Here is a 21,049-nt window from a genome sequence, read left to right as displayed (position 1 = left end):
TGTAATTTCTCTCCATTGTATTGCTTCTTATCTCATATAAGCCTATTCTTTAACCCTTTTAAACACTCTTAGTCCTAAATTCTATTTTGCCTGAAAATACTACTTTTAAAATATTATTTTATGTGGAATCTTTTTTTTTTAATTTTTATTTTTGGTACTTGTGATTGAACCCAGAAGGCACTCTACTAGTGAGTCACATCCCCAGTACTTTCTTAAGAATTTTGAGAAGGTGTCTCACTAAGCTGCTGAGGCTGGCCTCAAACTTGTAATCCTCCTCCCTCAGCCTCCTGAGTTGCTGGGATTACAGGTGTGCACCACTATGCCTGGCTGGAATCCTTTTATTTCTTATTTAGTGTGGTAGTTTTAAGAGTGTCATTTAAGATCAGTAGCATATGACTAGATTTTTAAAAATATAATCTGATGATCTGTGTTATAGTAGACAAATTTAATTTATTTACTTATGGAATTAAATAATTTAGATCTATTTCTTATTTTGTGTTTTTGTTTATCATACTTTTTTTTTAATTCTGTTTACCTCTTTGGGTTTTTTCTAATGATACTTAAGATGTTAAAACTTAAACATTATCTGAAAATAGGGGAATATATAGTCTTTGATTAAAAGTATCAAAAGTATAAAAATTTAAGTATTGAAAATTATTCAGCATTTATATCCTTACCCTGAATATAATTAGAACTTTCGTGTTATTATCTGTTGAACATTCATGCCCACTTCTTGTCATTATCGTCAATGTTAGTTTTAAATATCCACTATTAAAACCCTACTTTTCTAAAAGAAAATTTTATGAATTTCAATGTTTCTTTTTTTTCTTGTCTTCTTATAAGTTACCTCATTATTTTAGTGAGGATCTCTAGATGGAAAATCCTGTCTTTACCCTGCTGCACTCCTGAACAATATTCAGCAGGGTATAAAATTCTATGTGATTGGCACTTTCACCTCAGCACTGTGAAGACAATTTTTTTCATTGTTCTTGAACCTACGGCAGAATTCTCATCAGCAATAATATAATTATTCCTTTGTATATCATCCATCTTCTTTCTCTGGTTGTCTTTTAGATCTTCTATTTGTCCTCTGATGTTCTGCAGTTCATCATGACCATGTGACTAGGTGTGGACCTGGATTTTTGTTGGTTAATGTGCAATCTGAAAACCTACCTCTTTCTTTCTCTTTTCTCAACATCTGGATATTTCATGTCTATTACTTCTTCCTGTGTTCTCCACTAGCCCTTGACTCCCTTCTTTTAGAATTCTTATCAAATATACATTGAAATCTCTAAAAAGTCCCTGGTCTACTTGTGGCATATTCTTGCGTGAATTCCTTAGCCTTTAATTACTTATCTCTTTCCTTTTGAAATATATCATGCATATAGAAAAGTATTATTATTGAACATGTTTTATGTGAAAGGTCCATCTATGGAATAAACCACCCACAAGAAATAGGTCGTTGTTGCACCTAGAAGCTATTTTCCTTTCTTGCCTCCCAGAGGTGACCACCATCTTGTCCTGTGTGATGATCACTTTTCTTAAAAATTTTACTACCTATTTTTACATCTCTAACCAATGTAGCTTAGTTTTCTCTGGGTTTAAGTTTCATCTCTAACCATTGTAGTTTATTTTTGCCTATGTTTTGTGACTTCTTTTGTAACTTCCTTTACCTGAGGTTGCATGAGCGTCTCTCACAGAGTAAGTACACTGTTCATTTTCATTAATGCATATATTCTGCTGTATAAATGTACCAATTTATTTGTCACTTTTATCCATAATAGGCACCTTTGGTTAATTTGGGCTATATGAATGATACCACTATGAAATTTTGTCTATTGTCCATGTGCAAGCACTTCTTCCTTTTTTTTTTTTTGGTACTAGGAATTGAACCCAGGGGTGCTTCACCACTCAGTCACATTCCCAGCCCTTTTTTGTATTTTATTTAGAGACAGGGTCTCACTGAGTTGCTGAAACTGGCTTTGTACTCGCGATTCCCCTGCCTCAACCTCCCAAGCCACTGGGATTATAGGTGGGCACTCCAACTATATTGCAAGCATTTCTTCAGGGTGTATCCCTAAGAATAAAATTAATGGAATACAAGCATGGCCAACTTTACTTAATAGATTATGCCTGTGTTTTCCAAAGTGATTAATCAACTTAAGGTGCCAGAAGCAGTATATAAGTTTGCAAATTATCCTAAACTTTGCCAATTCTTTTCATGATCATATTTAATGTCTTATCCCTCTTGTGAGGTCATAACAGTACCTAAAACTGCATAATCTATAAAGAATCAAAATTTATTTCTTATAATTCTGGAGGCTGGGCAGTCCAAGATCAGGGCACTGGCATCTGGTGAGGGCTCTTACTGCATCCTCATAAGGTAGAAGACAAAAGGAAAAGAAATAACAAACACCTCTGTCCAGCCCTTTCACAAGAACATCTAATCCCATCAATAAGGGAGAAGCTTTTGTGGCCTAATCACCCATCTTAAGGCCCCCCAACTCAATCCTATTACATTGACAAAACTTGAATTCTGGAGAGGACACATGCAAAACATTGCACCGAGGTACCAAGTCTCTCTTCTACTGTGTCATTGAGTTTACCATGTCTTGTGAGTTTCCCTGGTGGCTTACAGTTTAATTTTTGTTCTTTTCCCTACCAAACTACTCTTATTTCCATCACTTATTATTTCTTACTCTTTTAAAATGGACATAACTCCTTCATATAAAATTTTGGGGACCCCAAACATATTTATTTTCAAAATCTTTTGCAGATGGTTCCTACATTAATTCATCTGGAGAGAATTCCAGTACCCTTCATGATGAACTTGTCCTGCTTTTCTTAGCATTAAGTCTCAGAGTGCTTAGGAATTTTGGTTTTTAGGCTTCTTTTGTGTGAGAGGCTTGTTGCACAGTTACCTTCCCTTAGCTAAAGGTTCTGCTATGGCCCTTGCCCTAGCCCTTCACTTAGGGGATTTAGAAGTTCTTGTCTGAAAGTGACCTTGTGAATATTACAGACTCAGTCAATAAGCAAGTCTAAGCCTCAGTGACTTTTTTTTTTTTTTTTTTTTTTTTTTTGCTTAGATAACCTGGAAGATGTTTCAGTTCCATTCTCTGTGCAGAAATGTCTCCCTACACTACCACTTCCAGTCTCACACAGTGAACCTGGTTCTATTCCCTGCATTCCTTGGTTTCCTTTACTATGCAAAACCTAAACTCCTCTCTGCAACTGCCCATTTTTTACTTGGAAGTCAGTGGGCACACAGTTTGTTAGCCTTTTGATATATAACAAAACACCTGATATATATGACTTAAAATGAGCAAAAATTTATTTTGACTCACAGTTTTGATATTTCAGTCCATATTTGGTGGTCCCATTGCTTTTGGGTCTGAGGTGAAGCAGCACATCATGACAGGAGCAAAACTATTCACCTCATGGCTGAAAGTGAAAGGGAAAAGAGAAAGGGGCGGGGTTCCTCTAGTCCTTGAATGGCTCATCCCAATGACCTAAAACCCCCCACTAGGCTCCACCTCATGAAGTTTCCCCACCTGTCCTTAGTGTCATTGACTGGGAGCCAATCCTTTAACACATGGGCCTTTTGGGGACATCCCAAATTCAAACTATAGCCAAGATCAATCCATTCTTTCCTGCTCCTGCTTTGTTTGGGTGGACAGAGCTGTTCATCTGATTTTTTAAGCTGTCTGTACCTTTTTTTGTTTTTATCTCTCTCTGTTTTCTGTGTCATTGCCAAGTGTTAGAGCAGTATAGTGTCCTACTAGATTCTAAATTTTCTTATGGAATGTAAGAAGTAATAAAATGAAAAAAAATAGAGACTGGATTTCCAATAAAACTATAGTCAATCAAATTTGATGAAACCTCTCCTCCCTCCTTGCAAATCATCTCCCAGCTGTAGTAGCTGGGCTAAAAGTAGCTCTTTTTCCTTCCTCCCTCCTCATTTTCCACCTTCTTTTAAATAAGTACTGCAGCTGCATTTAAGATACTCAAGACTTTTTTTTTTTTCAGGAAGTCATTTCAAACTTTTCCTCATTACTAGTGCAGATCTTCTGGACAAAATTATACCTTATTTTTGTCTTTATTCCTTTGTAATTACATTCATATTTGAACAAAGTAGGGCCAGATTTATAGTGGAAATGTCAACCTCATTCAGAATCTAGAGGCAGAAGATAAAAGGTCTTCGGAAATATTGAAATAACTCCTGTCCTTATTATTTCCAAATAAGCATAGAGGTGAGGCAGAAATAAAGATTACCAAAAATTCTCTCAGACTCCACCTCTTGATGAGAAGAGTGTTCATTTGTCCTTTCTTTAAGAGTGAAGTGGTTTTTGTCTTTTTTTTTTTTTTTTTTTTTTTTTTTGAAGTGAGGTCTCACTACATTGCACAGGCTGGCCTCATCATCCTCCCATCTTGAACTCCCAAGTAGGTAGGATTACAGGGTGCACCCACACCCGGCTCCTGTGTCTGTCTTTGAAGAAGGGAATAGCACCATATAATGTGTGTGTGTGTGTGTGTGTGTGTGTGTGTGTGTGTGTGTCTGTTTGGGGATTGAACTTGGGACCTTACCCATTCTTTTTTTTTTTTTTAATTTTTTTTTTAGATGTTGATGAACATTTATTTTATTTATTATTTATATGTTGGTGCTGAGAATGACCCCGTGCCTCACACTTGCTAGTCAAGTGCTCTACCACTAAGCCACAACCCCAGCCCAGGACCTCACCCATTCTTACTAAGTATTCTATCACAAGTTTATACCCAGTGCTACTGTATCATTTTTGAGGCTAATGTCTGAAGAAACCTGAAGCTTCCATTTCATTCTTTTCTTAAGCACTCCTTTCTATAAATCTCGCCATATGGAGAAGCCCCCTGGACAACCAAACCTCTCTGGTGTCCTAGCTAAGCTCCCAGCTGATAGACAGTCCCAGCTTACTAGATGATGAATGACTCATCCCTGACATTCCAGCCCGGATGAACCTCCAGAGGAGACCACATGGAGCCCAGCTGAAACCCAGCTGACACACAGAATCATAAGAAAGCAATGAGTATTGCTGCTCCAAACCACTAAGCTTTGAATGGTTTTTTCACAGCATGAGATAACCAAAGAAAGAGGAAAACTGAATTCTAGTGATTCTTGTGTTTATCTTGCAAATGAAAAAATATCCCTCCTTATGTCCAGTAATACATAATCGAGTCCCCGTATTAGGGAAATAATGAAAATTTGCATGTAACACTTATTTGAATCCACTTCAAAATATATCTGAATAAGAAAAATTTTATACTGAAACTTTACTTCAAAGCTGTTCATTTCCTGATTATTTTTTCATCAAAACTTTACAGTACTTGGGAGCTGCTGTAGTTAAATGTTGAAAACACGTTATAATGTACAACCATTAAAACAATGTTAACCTAAGGACAAGTCAATGGAACAGACTAGTAAAAACACTGAACAAGAACCCATTACATTAGAGTTTATTTTAATAATGGTAGCAGTTAAAACAAATGGGAAAATGATTCAATATTTGTACCTGAAATAACTATATAGTTTTCTAGAAAAATAAAATTAAAATTCCATCTATATTACATGCCACTTATCAAAAGAAAACTTTCAAGTGGATTAAAAAGGTATATGAAAAACAAAACTAAACAAAGCCATAAATACCCAGTGTGCCTGTAATACCCAATTCTCCCATCCCCGATCTGTGCCCTCCTCTGCCCTGTCCTGTACCCGCAAGGGAATGCCCTCTGGTTTCATGAAGGTCAAATGTACCCAATGAAGACACCAGCAGGAGAGCAAAAGGTAGAGAGAAAGGGAGGTGTTTGTTGGTTGTTTCTTTTTCAATTCTCACTGTTTCAGGTCCAAGTAGTGGCAGGAGTTATCTGCAGCCTTGACAGGGTTGTCCTCTCCCCAGGTTCCAGACATGCTGTACCCAAAATTCCAATTCCTTTCCCTTTTTCCTTCAGGCTTTGGGGCAGTAGCTTCCTACTATTACTAGTCTCTGGGTGCCTTGTCATTTCTGATTGTCCTTCATCCCTGCCCACATCTCTATAAATAATCACTTTACTCATGTATATAATAGAAAATATAAGCAAACATTACATATCATACATTATATATTTTTCCTTCTTCCGCACATTTTCAATTGACGCATTATAGGTGTCCATAATGGTGAGAGTTGTTGGAACATATTAGTGCATATGCACAAGATAATTTGTCCCCTATCCACCACTTTCCCTGCCCTTTCCTTTCCTCTAGTCTACTGCTCTTCATGAGATGCCCACCTCCTTGCCTTTCCTTTCTCTCCTCTCGAGCTTCCACACATGACCCTTGGCCTTCTGAATTTGGCTTATTTTGTTTGACAAAATGCTCTCAAAGTCCATCATTTTCCTGCAAATGACATAATTTCATTTTTCTTTATGGAGTGAATAAAACTCCATTGTGTAATATATGCCATATTTTCTTGAATTCAAAGCTAAATATGCCTTTTGTTTTTCTTGGAACTTAGAATGATTATCTACCTACATATTCTGCTTGGCGGCATGTGGAAAAGTCAACAAACCAAACGAAAAAGACAAGAACCAAAAAAGAATATAGCAAAGCAAAATGTGCAATTTTTATGAAGTTAAAGGTATGATTGTCTCCCTTTTAATCTACTCTGTATTGAAACTCAGAAGCATGACAGTCAGCGTTACTGAGTAGAGTAAAATAATGACATGTTACAATAAAAATCACACCAAAAATTTTGAGGCATTCCTTTAAAGTATTCAAATACAAGAAATATTATAAATTCATCATTGTGAAGCCTAAAACCCTATAGTGCCAATAAAAAATCATCTTGTAGAAAAATGTTGGAGTGGAAAAAATGCTCACTAAAATTAAGGAGGGAAAGCAGTTACAAAATGTGCAAAAATCCCACCCTTAATTTCAGGGGTCCTATTTCCACACTGCAGTTTCAATCCAGAATGTTCCCTAAAGGGCTGGGTGTGTTGAAGGGCTTGTCTCCCCAATGCAGCAGTGTTTGGAAGAGGGGATTTTGGGAAGTGATTGGATCCTGAGGGATCTGAATCTCATCATGGATTATTCCATTGATGGGTGCATAACTGAAGGGACTGTTGGAGGTGGTAGAAACTATAGGAGGCAAGAAGTCGAGTTAGATTAAGTAGGTGCCCTGGAACATGTCCTAGAAGGGTATATCTTGTCCTGGCCCCTTCCTTCCTCTCTTCTTCTCTCGACTTCCTACCCACCCTCAGGTAAGCAGCTCTATTCCACCTCAGGCTCCTTACCATGATGTTCTCCAAAGAGAATGGGGTCAAGTGAAACCTCTGAAACCATGAACCAAAATAAAATTTTCCTCCTTTAGTTGAATTTCTCAAGTATTTTGTCCATAGCAACAAAAGCTAACTAACACACATATCAATAAGTTTTTGTTTAGGTCATGATTTTAATAGCAGTGTAGTGTTCTATCTATATTATGAAATGCCATAACTTACTGTATTCAGAGAAGAAAGAATCAAAGAATATATTTCAAAGTGTCAAAAGTGATTATATGGTTAGGACATTAGGATCTTTCCTTTTATATTTCGTTGTATAAATACAAAAAGTAAATTGTTTGTAATCAGGAAAGGAAAAATAAATATAAGTTTAAAGCATTCTATTAAAGTAACATCTAATAAATGATCATCATAGTGCTTTGAGACAGGTTATGGTTGTATCTATATAGGAAGTCACAATTTCACTGGGAAGGAAATGGCTTTTATGATGGACATATCCCATCTCTATTGAGTTACTCCAAAGTAGTCAGAATTTTCAGGACTAATAGTTCCAAGAGGCTATAATTCTATAAAATGCAATAAGCACATTTTTTTTCCTCTGAAAATCTAACTAGTTTTCAGTGCATTGCTAATGATTTTCTAATTCAAACTCAAGGAGGATTCAACTTGAGCTTAGATTCAACTTAAGCTTCGAGTTTATTCCTGAGGAAAATTAAATAAGCTGTTTTGGCTAAATGGCAGGTAGGGAAAACATATGTCCTTCCTCCCCTCCACTGGGGGTTCCAGTAGACAGGGCAGCCAACATCTCCATGTTCTCTGAAGTGCTGCACGGGTGTCCCTGTGATCTAAGGCAGCTGTAGGAGTGAGCCAGTCCCCTGAAACACCCTGCCCTTCAACACGGTGGAACCTCCTTGTACTCTTTCTTTCTCTCTCCAAGCTCAGTATCTTCCTTTTTTCCAAGTAACATTTCAAGACCCTGGAAAACTCAGTGTGGATTTAATTTTCTGTTGCTATTGAATAAGATATGACTTTTTTGTGTGAAACTGATTTTGAGATTTCCATCAAATTCTAAACATCCTCTTTTGGTGCTAAGTTTCTAAATCAACTTTATCCCTGGGATAAAGGAAAAATAATGAAACCTCCAAAGACATAGCTCCATGGCAAAGAACAAAATAATTGGGACTGTAGACCTCAAAAGGAAACAAACGTAGACAACAAGGCTTTGAGTTCCCAAACTGCCACTTTCTAATCTGGTAATTGTGATCTGTTTGTTTAAGCCCTCTATGCCTCAGTTTCCTCATCTGTAGAATGGCAATAGTTATAGTACCTGTCACATATACTTGGTGTACCTATCACATATAGTTTGCCTTTATCTTTCATTATTATTGTACAAATTTGGGGGGTATGATGTGATAATTTAGTACACAGATGCAGTGTGTAATGATCAAATTGGGTGGCTGATATTTTCATCCAAAACATTTAGAATAGTTTGATTAATGTAATAACTACATATTTATGAGGTACAGGGCAATATTTTAATACATGCGTACAGTATTCATCCATGTGTTTTGAACACTAAATGAGAGGAAGAGGGACAGTAACTGATAAGCCCAGTTTCTGTGTGGGCCTGAGTGATTTCTCAGGACACAAGGCTTTCAATTCTAAAATTGGGACATCCCAGGCAAACTAGGATGTTGGTCACCCAATAAGATGTCAAGGACTTAGCCTGGTACATAGTATGAGTTCAATAAATATTGGCCATCATTTTGTGTATTTCAAATACCTTTGAGAATATTTTCATAGCTATTTCCTGTATAGATAAATAAGACACATCTGTACCTTATTTGAAGACCAAAATACAATTTAAAAAGAAAATGCTTCCTTAGTAGATCAGTATTGCTAGTCTCTTATAAGGTTCTAAAATTCTGATTTTTTTTAAGCAAAGTCTTAAAAATCTACCTAGCATTCTGTTATTTTGCAGTATATTTTTTTCTTCAAAAGTACTCCTATGGCAAGATGAAAAGCTTTCTCATGACAAGTAATGAATTATAAAATATTCTTTTCAGAACAAAGGCTAAAAAGTCATTTAAGACCTGTTAAAGTTTTGAAGATAATATTCCCATCTAAGAACGTTTTCTAGTTAAAAATCAGAGACTGAGCAACTTGTTTGTCTTCCCTGCTTGTCAATCCCATTGAGTGACATAAATTTTTCTTTTGTGCTTTTGACTGGCACTGCAGAGACTAAGAGGGGCTTAGCATGTGACCTCAGACTATGGCAAACTTTAGGCTCATAATAAGCAATTGACAAATTGGGGAAGAGGAAGTGAGAGTCTAGGTATTACTCTCTTAATTTGTTTGGTGAAAGCAATCATCTAGGACTCATTAAATTCAGGATGAGCACCCCAATTCTGAAAATCTAAAATTTGAAAATACTCTAAAAGTCAGCTTTCTGAGTGCTGACATGATGCCACAAAAGAGAAATTCTACACCTGATCTGATGTGATGAATTGGAGTCAAAATGTAGGCAGACTGAAGATACTGTACCAAATTACCTTCCAGCTACGCGTATAAGGTAGATAGGAAACATAAGTGAATTTCATGTTGGGACTTGGGGCCCATCTCCAACATGTCTCATTATGTATAAATAAATGCCTCAAGATCTAAAAACCACCCCCCATCTGCAACACTTCTGGTCCCTAGCAGTTTAGATAAGGAATACTCCCTGTATAGAGATTTTCAGGTTTCTTCAGGGGAGATTCTGGTTTGGGTTGGGGTGGGAGGCCTTTGGGTCTGTATGTGCCTGGGATCCCCTGTGATATTTATGATAGGGCGAATTTTGGAATAGCTCTCAATCAGGGACTGTGCTTTGCTTGGTGCCTCCCATCACTTAGAACCTGGCAACCAGGGATGTTAAACATCCCAGTGCTTGACCCATGTGACAAAAAAATGTCATCCTTTTTAAGATGTTACTGATCCATTGAGAAAGAGAACTGCTTGATGAACAGAAGGGTGCAGTGAAAGGGAAAGGAATGGTGGAAAGTAGTGCAGCATCTTGGGGACAATCAGTGAAAGGAAGTCCAAGGGTCAGGAGTATAGGCTGGTTCACGCCCCATCCTGAGTGGCGTGCTCAGCGTCCCTGCTGAGGGTTTTGGTGTCCCAGAATACATAACTCTTATCAGTTGTCATTTGAGGGAAGCCCCTGTACCCAAGGCTGTGTTTGTCACACCTCACCCATGCATTCAGCGTACCCCATCAGGGAAGAAGCCAGGGGTAGACGAGGGTCGGGAGTGGGTCTGTGCTTCTGTGGAAACTAGGCCTTCATAAACATAAACAGAAAACCCCAGAATCAAGGAGAAGAAAGAGCATGAAAGAAAAGCAGTAGGAGAAACCAATAAAACACATCATTCAAGCAATAATGAAGATAATTCAGGCAACAGAAAAGAATTCAAAAAAAGTTCTACCTTTCTTGTTCAGAGAGAACCAAAACCATATATTAACTTAAAAACAAGAACAGTTTGCTTTAAAAGGAAGCAGTCTAGAAACATAAAAGAGTTACTGGAAATTAAATGATTGCTAAAATACATAAATTTTTGTTGTTGTTCTAGGTAAGGAAGCTATTTCACAAAGATGAGTGAAAACCTCCTGTATTGAGTCTCTTTGCCACTTTATTTTCCCCCAATGTCCATTTTATAGGAATTATAGACTCACAGAGCTTAAGAAATGATAGAATGGGTGTCAATTCAAGATATATTAGAATTTTCTCAGTGTCCAGGTGACACATCATTGTGCATCACTTCAGAAAGCAAAGAGAAAAGAATTCCAGATGTTGGCTGCAGCCAAGTCAAAAAGAACATCAATTCAAATTAAAACAGAAAGATGAAGGACTTGAGACCATTCACATTTTATCTTAAGGTCCTTCTTTATAACAAGTAATTTGGTGAGGAAATGGGATAAATTTTGGTAAACAAAAGGAGATGAAAGGTAAACAAATTTCAGTAAATTCATACTGACATATACATCATAGAACAATAAAAAAAAATAAACTCAAATATGGTACAATTAGGAACTTAGAGAGATGTAAGAAAGAGAATTGATTTGACCGTGCTGTCCTTCAAGAGGTATAGCTAGTGGGGCAGCCTTGGGTTCATACAGGAGAGGGACTATTTTCGGTTGATTCTCTCCCATGGATGCTCAGAAGAAGTGGTTTCTCTAGTGGGGTCATTAGCACAAAGCCCTGGTGGCAGCAATACCATTCAGCAGAGTGGAATTGGCAGGAGTTTACTTTTTTTCTGGACTTTGTTCCTGACCCACTTGTATTAGTGTCCTAGGGGTGCTGTAAAATGATATAAACTAGGTGATTTCAAACAAAAAAAAATGTATTCTCTCACAATTCTGGAGGGGCTGGACTTGTAAGACTGAAGAATCGGTAGCACAGATTTCTCCTGAGACTTCTGAGGGAGAGCCTGTCCTTGCCTGTCTCCCAACTTCTGGGGATGGCCAGCAGTCCTTGCCAGTCCTTGACTTGTAGATGACATTGCTGTCTTGTTGCCTGCTTCCTCCCATGGTGGTCTTCTTCATCTGTGTCTTCTCTTTTTACAAAGACACAAAATGGATTAGCAGCCAACTTAATTGGACACTGCCTTGTCTTAGTTGACCACACCGGCAAAGATTTCATTTCCACATAGGGTCGCATCCACATATGAACATAATTCAATCCACAATGCACAGTGAGAGACCAGTTCAATTTCTTACTCCTGGATTTGGGTTAGAATTCTTTATTTCTAGGGTTCCACTGAAGCCTAAACTTCTCTAAAAGCCTGATCTTATGCTGACATATTTCTAAAGATTTCTTACTGAAGGACAGGAAGGCAGTGGGCCTCCAGGTCAAGTTCTTCTTTGTTTTCAATAAGAGCTTTATTAAGATGTTCACATACTATAATTTACCCATTTAAAGTATATGGTCTTTAGTATATCTACAGAGTTGTTCAGTATCACCCCAATCAATTTTAGGACAATTTCTTTACCTCAAAAAGAAACTCTGTATCCATTATCCATCATTTCCATTTCTCTTCAACCCCACCCATCATCCCTCAACACTAGGCAACCACTAGTCTACTTTCTGTTTCAATGAATTTGTTTATTCTGATCATTTTAGATAAGAGGATGCATATAATATGTGGCCTCTTAGGGTTCACCTTAGGTCAAGTTATTCTTAAATTTTGAATGAGTGAAAATCTGACCTACTGTTGAAATGAAGGAGTAGGAACTTTGGCTCTGAAATCATTCACACCTTATTATTTCAACATAGCGTTGGTGTTAGTCATTCTTTCATTGCTGTGACCAAAATACCTAGCCAGAACCATCGAGAGGAAGAAAAGTTTATTTTGGGCTCATGGTTTCAGAGGTTCAGTCTATAGTTGACTGACTCCAAGGCAGACACATCATGGTAGAAGGGTGTGACAGAGGAAAGTTCATGGCAGTTGGGAAGGGGACAGAGGGAGGGGGGGGGAGAGAGAGAGAGAGAGAGAGAGAGAGAGAGAGAGAGAGAGAGAGAGAGAGAGGGAGAAAGAAGGAGAAAGGGGCCATAGACAGATATAGTCCAAGGGCATACCCCAGTGACATAATTCTTCCAACCACACTCCACTTGCCTATAGTAACTACCCAGTAGTCCATTCAAATTATTAATCCATCAAATGAAGGTGGTTATAGTTCTCATAATCTAGTCATCTCACCTGTGAACATTCCTGCACTGCCAAATACATGAGCTTTGGGAGGACATTAAGTCCAAACCATAACAACCTCAACAAGAGTTACCAAAAGTTACTTTTGCTTTTGCTATATTTTGAATATGGTTTGTCCCCTCCAAAACTCATGTTGAAATTTGATTGCCATTGTGGTGGTGTTGGAAGATAGAACCTTTAAGAAGTCAATAGGAGGGATTGATGCCTTTTTCATGTGATCGGATTAGTTCTCACAAGACTGGATTAGTTACAAGACTGGGCTGATACAAAGAAAATGGGTCTTCATGTTTGCCTCTTCTATGTGTACTTGCTGCCCTCTGCTTTTTAGCATGGGTTGAAGCAGTAGCACAAGACCCTCATGAGCACTCTGCTCTTGGACTTAACAGTCTCCAGAATGATGAGTCAAAATAAACATCTTCCTTTATAAATTACCCAGTGTCAGCTATTCTGTTACAGCAACAGAAAATGGACTAAGACACCTTCCATAAGTGATGATGATTTTGTTCCTCATTTGTGGATCAGCTGCTATAATTTCACCCAGAGCTGTTGTAGAACATTGATGCTCCATATCTCAGAAGCCAGCTGGTCCATTCTGCAGTGCTTTTTCATGGTCCCTGCCTGACCTCCCCAGGTGTTTGAGGAGGGATGTGTTTGCTCCCTGAGTCCCAACTTGGCCAAGGTGCTCTGAGATGTATATTCCCATTCTTTATTCTCTCCAATGCCACCCAAGGGATACATTACTTGGGCAAATGAATCCACCTTTTCCCCACCAATTAAGTGGTACCTTCTCTCATTTTAGTTTCTTTCTTGTATTTTCTTCTTCTAAAAATGCCCACTTAACCCACAGCTTCTCTGAGAAAAGTCACTCAGATAATATTTTATAGGACAAAGGTAAAATTTACCCCTCCTTATTAAAAAATAGATAAGAGGGAAAACGACATACTGGAAATAGGACAACTACTATGCAATGATTCAACGGAACTGTATATATTATTTATATACTTCATTAACTACAGATTAAATATAGGACTTAACAAAATTACAGGTAGTCCAAGGAGCCACAGTAAATACAGACTTACTTGGTAACTTTCCAAAAATGATAACATTATTCACTGAGAGAAAAGAGAAAACTACTTCCATACAAGTAATTAGTTTAAACTGACATACCCCTTCTTTTATTCAAACATAAAAGTGCTATCTTTATATATAAAGATATATATGTATATATAAAATAAGTGTATATATAAACACACACACACACTATATGGAGAGAGAGAGAGAGAGAGAGAGAGAGAGAGAGAGAGAGAGAGAGAGAGAGAGAGATTGAGATTACCAGGAAAGAGATGAGCTGTTCCTTCCAGAAGTGACTTTCTCAAAGAAAAAAATAAAATAAGTTTGTGTAGAAGGATACATTTGAACAGGTCTTTTCCTTCATTCACCTCCCACTCACTTTACCACTACACCATGTATAGTTCTCGTCTATTTATATGTTTATTCTCTCTAAGATCTATTATCAGATCATTTTAACTAAATCGCTAAGGTATCATTTGCCCAGGATTCTGTTTTCTCTTATTTTGATTTTCCTTATTGCATTTTCCTCTGCTATAAATATTTTCCTTTCCTCCCATCTCACTCTTGGTCAATCTGTTTTGCTTTCCTTCATTTTCTCTCTAGAATTTTCTCCCTCCAATTTGTTGTCGTTGTTATTCTGGAGTGTTCAGTCCCTTCCATTCTAGGTGTGGCCAGCCATGCTGGGTAGCCCTATACTAAAGCCCTCAGTCACAGGGCCACCAGGACTAGGATGACTGGTCACTCTATTTAACAAGTAATCGGAGGAAGTAACGTATTGACACTGAAGTGGAGTGGAGGAGTCACTGGACTCAGTTGTGTCCTACTGTGTTGCTGATGCTTTTTAATTAGTAATTGTTGGAAAGAATGAAAGCACAAACAACAAAAAAATAGGGCTTGTAATCAATTAATAGCAAGATTCCGATTACCAGAGGGAACAGAGACACCAAGTATGTGAGTGAAAGCGACTGAAGATCCCTGTGAGAGACTCAGTCTGTTAGAGCCCTGGGCCATGGGGCTGGCAGGCAGCTGCACCACTGTGTGCCCCACCCAGGAGGATGTAGAAAGTCTTGGCATTGAGTTGAGGGAAACCATTGTATGGATAATGCAGAGTAACTGAGGGAGCTGGAGAGCCTAAGGAGGTAAGGAGCTGACCCAGCTGCTGAGAAGCATTGTCAAAGTTGAGTAGCCAGGCCTTGGGTTACAGGGTTGGGGAAGTGCCATGGAGAGCTGAGCAAGAGATCTACCAGGGGCTCAGTAAGCCACATAGGTCTTTCTGTGGCTCTCACTAGTGTCTCCTCCAGAGCTAACTTGAGAAGTAAGGAACTGTTGATAATCCTTGAACAAACACAGAAACTGCACTACCTCTTTCAATCTACCATGAAAAGGGCCATTCTTTTATCTCTGGATTGTCTTTGAGCATGCCCATGTCCATGGTAAAAGGTGATGCTATAAAACCATGTAACTAATCTCTGCTAAAATATTAATGGATGACTAAAGACATTATTCCCAGGAGTCGTAGAGAGAATGCATCAGTTGACTCTTCACTTCCCTTGTGAAAGGATTGTTGCTTCCAGATAGACCCAATGACTATTTGACAGATTCACTAGGACCACTCTGAATACCTGACAAATTCTTCCATTAGTCACTGATTCTAGTGGAAATCACAGAACTGCAAAATTATTAGAAGATGAAGGGAATAGAATTCAAGACCCTCTCAAGTAGTTCTTTGGAAAGTCAGACTAAGTCATTTTTTCTTGCTTTCATTTGGTAAACTCTTTACTGAGCATCTACTGGGTACTGAGTAGTCTGCTTGATGTTATAGATAAAATTTTTAAAATGTAGTTTTTTACTTTGATGTACTTTTGCTTCAGTTTTTAGAAAAGTTCGTTCATATACCTAAGGAGTTGTAATAAGGGTTACAGATGCTACTGCATAATCACATTCAGGTCATAATAGGTAGAAAGAAGGGTGTGGTCAGTTCTCCCTGGGCTGGGGAAGTGTGGCTGTGGGCTCCATATTGTTCTAGTCTACTATCTCTGCAGTATAAGGTCTGGGACTCTGATTGCTTTATTCATCATTGAATCCCTACTCCTCTGCACACAGTAGGTGCTCAGTGAGTCATTTTTCTATTAGCAAAGCTGGTGTTGCCATAGAGCATGGTGGATGTGAAGGAATGCATTGTGATTTAGCCTGAGTTAGGGTTGTGCGTGATCAGGCCCTAGTTCCCCCACTAGACTCATCTCTCCTTCTTTCAGAGTGTGGGCTTTATCCTGAAGGCATGGGAGACCCATGGAGTTGTAAGCAGAGCAGCATGAAGGGTGGGCTAGAAGAGGGAGACTCTGGAGATCTATAGTGGGTCAGGTGGAAGAATGCAGGTGAAAATGATCTGGTGAATGTCCAGGGCCCAGACCAGACCATTGAAACCAGCATCTCTGGACAGTATCTCTGGAGACAGATCCAGACATGAACAGTTTCTAAGCTTTTCCTGATGACTCCAATGAGAAGAAAAAATTGAGAATCACTGGATGCAGGATGGAAAAGAGGAACAGCTATGTGGGCTGTGAGAGGCAGAGGAATAAGTCTCACTTGGAGCAGGGGTAATGAAGAAAGGGGTTGAATTATACAGGTCCTGGCTAGTCACTGGGATTAGGAAGAAGGGTGTCTAACCTTTCTGATTTTCCAGGAAAGGTCCTTCATCCTAGGCTAGATGGTCAACCTGTAGGGAGGACAATTGTACCCTTCACGAAAACAGCCAACATGGAATAAGAGAATGGTTGGGGCAATGGTGATTAATTTTAAACATGCTAACAGCTGCTAAGTCTTGGTGACTAATGGCATTCTCAAGTTCACAGTTGAGGATCAAATGATTTAAGTCCCCCATATTATAAATTCTGAGAACCACAGATGTGGGGGTCGGTTCCCTATGATAGGACTTAAAGAGAGTTGGGAACCAGTCCCCATAAGAGACACCCTGTTATAAAATCAGGTTGAAAGGGAGAGACTCATGCCTTTTGCAGATGTAGGATACTCAGGTGGGCTATTAATTCTCTAGACCAAGGGAAGAGGCTGGGTTTGAGTGGCCTCCTGTGAGTGACCAGGCTTGTGGATATCTGATATGCTGCCCCTGTTTGGACAGTGGTGGTGTGCTAGCCTCACTGTGCAGTCCCTGCCCTACTGGAGTAGAGGAAAAATATACTGGGAAGAGATGGCTTTGTGGGGGACAGTCAGATGGAACAGGGGAAATGACTGTCCCCAACAAAATTGTGGCTTTCAAGAGGTTTGAAAGAGGGAGTCCACATGAGCCTTGAGTCCTGGGAGTTGGCTGTGGGATTGGAAATTTGATCTTGTCTGGGAATACCAAAATAGAGGACAAAAAGAGGCACACACCTAAGGAATTGGATGCAAGGCTGCCAGCTCAGAGGCTGGGCTTGAGTTGAGAATGAATCTCTTCCAAGGAACTCCCAGAACCTGGAGTTGCTGCTGGGAGCAATTCCCAACACCAGATAATGATGTCTACCAACTGTCTACATGGCCCAAGGACACTAAGCAGGGTCTGGCAAGAACATTTCTGCGACCTGTTTCCTTCTTCCCTGGCCAGTCTCAGCAGGGGATGTGATGGAATCATAGGTGTGTGTGAACCAGACAATACCCTGTTCTTCTGCAGGGGTCGGGAGAGGAGGAAGAAGGGAAAAGAGTGCCATACGGTGGAGATGAAGGGAAAACTTTAAAAAAATCATAAGAAAAGGAGGTCATTGTTTTTTTTTTTTTTCAACGTATTTTTAAAGTTGTCCATGGACCTTCATTTTATTTATTTATATGCGGTGCTGAGAACCGAACCCAGCGCCTCACACATGCTAAGCAAGCACTTTACCACAGAGCCACAACCCCAGCCCTGGAGGTCAGGATGTTTTAACAGCTAGCAGTAACTATTCAAGTGACCAAAAACTATAGCACTGGGATGAAATCACTAAGGAATTCCACTTTCCCCGGAAAATGGGATCTGGATCTGGTCACAGCAGTTATTGCCACATTGTGAGCCAACCTATGGAAAGGCCCAGGTAGGAATGAGGCTGAGCAGCAAAGTAGGTCCCCAGGCTTCTTTGTCACTGACTCAGTGGGTTCTTGGGCTCTAGGACAGAAAGAAGACTCTTTGTTCTCCTGCTTGAGTATGAGGGAGGCAGCATGAGAACAGAAATCCCCGGCTGACCTGAAGGACAAAGGGGCAGCTTGCATGGCATCCTTGGGGTAGGCGGGGACTGGCTCGCTTGAAGTCATCACACGTGCTCTTCACCACACCACATCCCACCTCTTCACTGGACTCACGTCTCATTGCCACCTAAGTCTCCACCCACCCTGGGCTAGTAGAGTAAAAGCAACAGGTGACTTCAGTGACTATTCTACCCATGCACGTGTCCCTCCCCACCAGAAATCTGCCCCTTGTGATCTCAGAGAACTACTATTATTATTTTTAGGACAGGGCAGACTAATGTCCTGTCTCAGAGGGTTTGATTTTTGTGAGCTTGTCTTCCTCGGCTCTGACTTCTTGGCATCTCTGCTGACCCTGTAGCCTTTGAAGGAACAGCTGACTTCTCAACCTCCTGTCTCCAGATGTGTTATCTTCATTTTACAGCCTTGAAGACTTGCCACTTTTTAACTCCTTATTTTCTGGTATGTCTGTTAATCCCATAAGATCTGAGAACTAGCATGGCTATCTCGGTCCCTTCTGAGATGTATTACTCCCTCAGTCTTAAGGGTCCTGTTTTTCACTGGGTTCACTGCAGTGTCATGAGAAATTCTGAGACAGAACCTGGATTAAGACACTCCTGGATTCCTGATCCCCAGACATTGGGAGATAATAAGTGTCTGTTGTCTTAAGTGGTTAGTTTTGGCGTCATTGGTTATGTGGCAATAGACAATGAATAAGAGCTGTCCCAAGTTGGGCTAAGAAGTCCTGGCCTTTCTGTCTGACTCATTGGTTAGTCACTGCTGCAGACTGCCCCTGGAAGGAAGCATGACTTTGAGGCAGTTTTCTTCAACCAGGGCAGCCCAAAAGAGGACAATCGACTGGCGGCTGCTTCCCAGCAACATTCTCAGCAGATGAGTGACTAAGTCCCTTATTCCTAAGGTGGGTCTAGGCAGCTCATTGCAGTTTTCTCCATAAAGCATTTGGTTTGAGGTACCCGTGAGCCTCCAGAAAGAAGCTTCTGGGAGCTAACGAAGTAGATATCAGAGTTGAGAAGCCCAGAGCCTCACACCGGGTCTTCTAGCCACTCGTCTTTATCATAGGTCTCCTTTTAAGTGTTGATGTTGACTGGCGGTGTAGCCCAGCGTGCCCAAGGCCCGGGGTTCCACCCCAGCATCACAAGCACACAAAGTTGCTGTTTCTCCAGTTTCTTCCTTGACTGCTCCCTTCATCTGTGAGAAGAAAAACAGTGTCCATAAAATCCAGGGAGAAGAGGGTACATAAGGAGGAAGGTAGTGGTCAGTTGGTATTCACTGAACATATTTATGGGGATTCTGGGACAAAACAGGTGACATGCTCGAGGGGAGGGACAAAAACCAGCTTGACGAAGGGACTCCATAGAATTGTGGGCAGAGGTGAGGGGCACCAATAAGAACTGTTCTGTACCTCCCACCCCTACCTAAAAGGGTGAGGACAGGGAGTGAGAGGCAGCACTTGGAGACATCAGCCTTCAGGGAAAGAGCTGCTTGTCAGGAGCTTGGGCCTTCAGACAGGTTGATGTCAGCCCCTGGGGCACACAGCAAGGTAGGAGGGTTGGAAGTGGAACTGCAAGGGCATAAACCAAAGGGGTTCAGCAGAGAAGAATTAGATATGCTCATGAGCCATGTCCTTCTCAGCAATTTAAAATACATCATAAATGAGCAGTACTGACTTTTAAGGATGGTATTCAGAGAAACTACTCCTCTCTTCTCCCTTCAGTGTTCCTGGTGCTACTGACACCTCCTAGCTGAAGCGCCACTGGTCTGGTTCAGTAGAGTATCACCTTTCTAGAAAGCTCTATTCCTTGTCTGTATGGTTGTCAACATCCCAGTTGTGTTACTGTATCTTAGCTTCCCAAGATGTTATCATTAGGGGTAGCTGGTTTCATAGGGGTTAAGGTTCTAGAGATCACTTTGTATTATTTCTTACAATTGTATATGAATCTAAAATCACCTCAAGATAAATAATTAAAAATTATACCCACTCTTTCATATTTTACTTATTCCATTTGAAGCATCACAATATGTCACTGTAGAATATGCTGCTTTCACATTGGCTATTTTGAGTCAAAGGCACTTAATAAAAACAGCAGGTGCAAGAAGATCATTCTGATATTCTGTTTCTTAAAAGCAGGTGATGGAATTCCCATGTGAAAGATGGCCTCCATATAACAGAAGGAAAGTGCAATTCTTATCAATGATGGGAAGCTGAGACCAAGAGAAATCTATGCAAACACACTCTTTTAAACCAACCCTTGGGTCCCTAGTCACTTCTTTACCCAATTACCTATCCTAGCCCAAGCCTCTTTGCCTTATCACATTTTTATAATTTACTACTCTCTATGCAATTTGGTATTTAAGTATTCAACTCTCACAGTATATTTGGGTCTTTATTTCCTTCGGAGGACTCCCATGCCACATAAAACTCATATTAAATTTGTATGCTTTCCTCCTGTTGATCTTCTTCATGTCAATTTTCAGGGCCCATTGAGAAACCCTAAGAGGGTAGAGGTGAAATTTTGTTTCCCTACATACTTAACAATAATTGAATTTAGGCCTTTTAAAAAATGGATGTGGAGCTCCCCAGAATAACTGGGCTAGTTCGTATTCTAATACTGTCAGAACAAAAGCTTTGAGTCAGCTGGCTGTCCTGACTTGGATCTTCTTTCAAACACGGCTATTGTTACCTTGAATAAGGAAGAACAAATTGAAAAGTCCAGGAGAGGAGC

The 21,049-nt window shown here is 39.8% G+C and overlaps 1 long non-coding RNA gene across 1 annotated transcript in view; it reads left to right on the top strand.

Moving 5' to 3' along the window:
- LOC306663137 overlaps window positions 1-21,049 on the top strand; it is a 61,270-nt gene that overhangs the window by 36,647 nt on the left and 3,574 nt on the right. The gene's annotated exons all lie outside the window — the stretch shown is intronic.

Source organism: Sciurus vulgaris, assembly GCF_902686455.1.
Source record: "Sciurus vulgaris genome assembly, chromosome: 6".
Classification (NCBI taxonomy): domain Eukaryota; kingdom Metazoa; phylum Chordata; class Mammalia; order Rodentia; family Sciuridae; genus Sciurus; species Sciurus vulgaris.
Note: the sequence above shows the minus strand (reverse complement) of the source record. Positions and strands in the feature narration are given on the sequence as shown.